The following is a 6,000-nucleotide window of genomic DNA, read 5'->3' on the forward strand; positions in this document are numbered from 1 at the left end:
ATGTAGCATGCATGTAGTATATATGTAGTATGTATGTAGCATGTAGTATGTATGTAGCATGTAGTATGTATGTAGCATGCATGTAGTATATATGTGGTATGTATGTAGCATGCATGTAGTATGTATGTAGCATGCATGTAGTATGTATGTAGCATGCATGTAGTATGTATGTAGCATGCATGTAGTATATATGTAGTATGTATGTAGCATGTAGTATGTATGTAGCATGCATGTAGCATGCATGTAGTATGTATGTAGTATATATGTGGCATGCAGTATGTATGTAGCATGCAGTATGTATGTAGCATGCAGTATGTATGTAGCATGCAGTATGTATGTAGCATGTAGTATGTATGTAGCATGTAGTATGTATGTAGCATGTAATATATATGTAGTATATATGTAGTATATATGTAGTATATATGTAGTATGTATGTAGTATGTATGTAGTATATATGTAGTATGTATGTAGCATGTAGTATGTATGTGGTATGTATGTAGCATGCATGTAGTATGTATGTAGTATATATGTGGTATGTATGTAGCATGTAGTATGTATGTAGTATATATGTGGTATGTATGTAGCATGTAGTATGTATGTAGTATATATGTGGTATGTATGTAGCATGTAGTATGTATGTAGTATATATGTGGTATGTATGTAGCATGTAGTATGTATGTAGTATATATGTGGTATGTATGTAGCATGTATGTAGCATGCATGTAGTATATATGTTATGTATGTAGCATGTATGTAGCATGCATGTAGTATATATGTTATGTATGTAGCATGCATGTAGTATATATGTTATGTATGTAGCATGTATGTAGCATGCATGTAGTATATATGTTATGTATGTAGCATGTATGTAGCATGCATGTAGTATATATGTTATGTATGTAGCATGTATGTAGCATGCATGTAGTATATATGTTATGTATGTAGCATGTATGTAGCATGCATGTAGTATATATGTTATGTATGTAGCATGTATGTAGCATGCATGTAGTATATATGTTATGTATGTAGCATGTATGTAGCATGCATGTAGTATATATGTTATGTATGTAGCATGTATGTAGCATGCATGTAGTATATATGTTATGTATGTAGCATGTATGTAGCATGCATGTAGTATATATGTTATGTATGTAGCATGTATGTAGCATGCATGTAGTATATATGTTATGTATGTAGCATGTATGTAGCATGCATGTAGTATATATGTTATGTATGTAGCATGTATGTAGCATGCATGTAGTATATATGTTATGTATGTAGCATGTATGTAGCATGCATGTAGTATATATGTAGTATGTATGTAGCATGTATGTAGCATGCATGTAGTATATATGTAGTATGTATGTAGCATGTATGTAGCATGCATGTAGTATATATGTTGTATGTATGTAGCATGTATGTAGCATGCATGTAGTATATATGTAGTATGTATGTAGCATGTATGTAGCATGCATGTAGTATATATGTAGTATGTATGTAGCATGTATGTAGCATGCATGTAGTATATATGTAGTATGTATGTAGCATGTATGTAGCATGCATGTAGTATATATGTAGTATGTATGTAGCATGTATGTAGCATGCATGTAGTATATATGTAGTATGTATGTAGCATGTATGTAGCATGCATGTAGTATATATGTAGTATGTATGTAGCATGTAGTATGTATGTAGCATGTAGTATGTATGTAGCATGTAGTATGTATGTAGCATGTAGTATGTATGTAGCATGCATGTAGTATGTATGTAGTATGTATGTAGCATGCATGTAGTATATATGTAGTATGTATGTAGTATGTATGTAGTATGTATGTAGCATGCATGTAATATGTGTGTAGCATGCATGTAATATGTGTGTAGCATGCATGTAATATGTATGTAGCATGCATGTAATATGTATGTAGCATGCATGTAATATGTATGTAGCATGTAGTATGTATGTAGCATGCATGTAGTATATATGTGTTATGTATGTAGCATGTAGTATGTATGTAGTATGTATGTGGTATGTATGTAGCATGTAGCATGCATGTAGTATGTATGTAGCATATATGTGATATGTATGTAGCATGTAGTATGTATGTATGTAGTATGTATGTAGTATATATGTGGTATGTATGTAGCATGTATGTAGCATGCATGTAGTATATATGTGTTATGTATGTAGCATGTAGTATGTATGTAGCATGCATGTAGTATATATGTAGTATGTATGTAGCATGTAGTTTGTAGCATGCATGTAGTATATATGTAGTATGTATGTAGCATGTAGTATGTAGCATGCATGTAGTATGTATGTAGCATGTAGTATGTATGTAGCATGCATGTAGTATATATGTAGTATGTTTGTAGCATGTAGTATGTATGTAGCATGCATGTAGTATATATGTGGTATGTATGTAGCATGTAGTATGTATGTAGCATGCATGTAGTATATATGTGGTATGTATGTAGCATGTAGTATGTATGTAGCATGCATGTAGTATGTATGTAGTATATATATATATATTATTTTTTTTTAACATTTAACACATTAGCCGGATGATGGGACTACTACTGTCCCATCATTGGCTAATGTGTCAATCACTGTCATGGTAGCAGGCATCGCCAGATGGGACTTGTAGTCCCATCGGACGATGCTTGCACAGACCCCCGGACATCAGCACAGCCCCCCGGCAGGCCGGTACAGACCCCCACAGGGTGCACAGACCACCGGCAGGCTGGTACAGACCCCGGGCAGTCCACACAGCCCCCCGGCAGGCCGGCACAGCCCCCCGGCAGGCCGGCAGAGACCCCCGGAAGGCCTGAAATGACGGCGCATCATGATGCGCACACACCGCGCATCATGATGACGTCATTTCGGCTGTCAATTAACTTTGAACTTCCGATTCCGATGCCGACTTCCGATATTGAAAAAATATCGGAAGTCGGTATCGGAATTCCGATACAGCAAGTATCGGCCGATACCCGATACTTGCGGTATCGGAATGCTCAACACTACTCACTGCTCTTACAGTAAAGAATCTGCATCTGTGATTATGATTAAATCTTCTTTCCTCTAGACGTAGAGGATGTCCCCAACTCGTCTAAGAGGAAAAGATCATTAGAGAGGTCTTTGTAGTGTCCCCTCATATATTTATACATTAAAGGGAACCTGTCACCTGTTTTGGCCGCTATAAGATGCGGCCACTGCCTTTCAGGGCTTATCTGCAGAATTCAGAATTCAATAATGCTGCAGATAAGCCCCCGGTCCGACCTGAAAGATAAGAAAAATAAGTTTTACTATACTCACTGGGGGGGGTGAAGATGGGTGTCGTAGGTCTGGGTCCGGCGCCTCCCATCTTATTGCTTCATCGCTCTCCGGCATCGCGCTTCTGCAGTGCGCAAGCACAGGGCCTCTCTGACCTTTCCCGGCTCCTGCGCACTGCAGTACTTTGATCTGCTTTCAACAGGGCAGAGAGGTACACTTTGCACAGAAGTGCGATGCCGGGAGCGATGAAGCATGCAGGAGGGTGGCGTCGCAAGAAGATGGGAGGTGCCGGACCCGGACCTGCAACACCCATCGGACCGGACCGCACCCCAAGGTGAGTATAATATTTTATTTGCCTTTGCAGCAGCTGACACTGGCCACTAAATGTGAGTTTGTCGTCAACCCGTACACCCAGATCTTTTTCAGTGACAGTTTTGCCCAGTGTTTTACAATCAAGCACGTAATTATACATCTTATTTCCTCTGCCCAAGTGTATGACCTTATATTTATGCTCATTTGCCATTTATCAGCCCAAGCTTCTAGTTTACATAAATCTTCCTGTAATATTAAATTGTTCTCCTCTGTATTGATTACCTGCAGAGTTTAGTGTCATCTGTAAATATTGAAATTCTACTCTCTATGCCCCCTACAAGGTCATTAATAAATATGTTAAAAAGCGGACCCAATACTGACCCCTGTGGTACCCCACTGTTAACCGTGACCCAGTCCGAGTGTGCTCCATTAATAACCACCCTTTGTTTCCTATCCCTGAGCCAGCTCTTAACCCACTTACACATATTTTCCCCTATCCCCATTGTTCTCATTTTATGTATCAACCTTTTGTGTGGCACCGTATCAAAAGCTTTTGAAAAGTCCATATACACCACGTCCACTGCATTTCCTTGGTCCTGTGTGGAACTTGCCTCTTCATAAAAGCTTATCAGATTAGTCTGACCGGAACGGTCCCTCGTAAGCCCATGTTGATATTGGGTCTTGAGGTTATTCTTCAGATACTCCAGTATAGCATCTCCAGGATTTTACCCACAGTAGAGGTTAAGCTTAATGGCCTATAATTTACAAGTTCAGTTTTTGTCCCCTTTTTGAATATTGGCACCACATTTGCTATATGCCAGTCCTGTGGTACAGACCCTGTTATTATGGTATCTTTAAAGATTAAAAATAATTTATCAATGACTGTACTTAATTCCTGCAGTACTTGGGGGTGTATCCCATCCGGGCACGGGCATTTGTCAACTTTAGTGATTTTAAGATACCGCCGTACTTCCTGCTGGGTTAAGCAGGTGACATTTTAATGGAGAATTTTTGCTATCACTGATCATGTTATCCGTCATGGGATTTTCTTGTGTAAATACTGTTGAAAAAGTCATTTACAATATTGGCTTTTTCTTCACCTCATCCACCATTTCACCCAGACTATTTTTAAGGGGACCAACACTATCATTTTTTTAGTTTCTTACTATTTATGTAGTTAAAGAATATTTTGGGATTATTTTTACTTTCTCTGGCAATGAGTCTGTCTCAATCTTTGCTGCCTTGATTTGCTTTTTACAGAATTTATTTAATCTTTTGTATTTATTTAATGCCTCATCACTACCTACTTGCTTTAATTCTCTAAATGCTTTCTTTTTGTCACTTATTGCACCCCTTACAGCTCTATTTATCCATAGAGGTTTACTCCTATTTATAGCATGTTTATTCCCATAGGGTATTGGAGCGCCCACCAGGGCCGGGGGTTACTCGGTACTTGGCCCATTCAGTTCGTAAAGGGATGTGTCACGGCAGCAGTGACACAGTCCGTGGCCCTGGGCGTCCATTAAAAATGATGGAAAGGGGTTAAAGTTTATAAACGATTCGTGACGCCACCTGTAGTACTCGGCAAGAAAGCTGTTGGCCAACTCTGCAGATTCAGTCCACTGGGGCAGTTGATGTAGCAGAGATGGTTCAGCTCTTCGCAGGCAGAGCTATTCCCCAGGGCAGATTATGGTGTTGAAGATAATGGTTGTAGTGCAGGGCAGATGACGCAGCAAATAAACTGAGGACACAGCAAGGTGCAGTCTTTACACTTTTAAGCCCCCGTTACACACTGCGATATCGCTAGCAATATCGCTGTAAAGTCACCAATTTTGTGACGTTGCAGCGATATTGCTAGCGATATCGCTGCATGTGATACTTACCTCTGTCCGGCTCACCCGCTGGTTATCGCTGATCGCACGAGAAGCTCCTGGACCATTCCTCGGCCACTTACTGCCGGGCTTCCTGTGGCGCCGACAAGCGACGCGTGGAGCCAGGCGGGAGGACGCAGGATCGCCGCGTCTGACAGGTAAGTAGCGATCCCCGTCCCCAGCAATGTCGCTGGTGAGATCTGCCTGTGTGGCAGCTCACTAGCGACCAGCTAGCGATGCACCAGCGATCCTGACCGCTTCATATCGCTAGTCGGGATCGCTGGTGCATCACTAGGTGTAACGGTACCCTTACAATTCTGTTACAGTCCCCAGCCAGGGTGCTGTATCCTGCGATGTGGTCTCTCCACCGACCACGCCAATGGATGCGGGCTCCACGGATGGATTGCTCACTATCCATTCCCCTAAGACCTCTTCTTCCTCTCCTTCAGGAGCTTTCCTACCTTTCTTCTCTATCTTCACTCATCTCTCTCACACTCTTTAGTCTGGAGACAAGCTGCACTCAGCTTCAATCTCCACAAGCGACT

This window comes from Dendrobates tinctorius, unplaced genomic scaffold (genome assembly GCF_039654945.1).
Source record: "Dendrobates tinctorius isolate UK_male_01 unplaced genomic scaffold, ASM3965494v1 ptg000166l, whole genome shotgun sequence".
Lineage (NCBI taxonomy): Eukaryota > Metazoa > Chordata > Amphibia > Anura > Dendrobatidae > Dendrobates > Dendrobates tinctorius.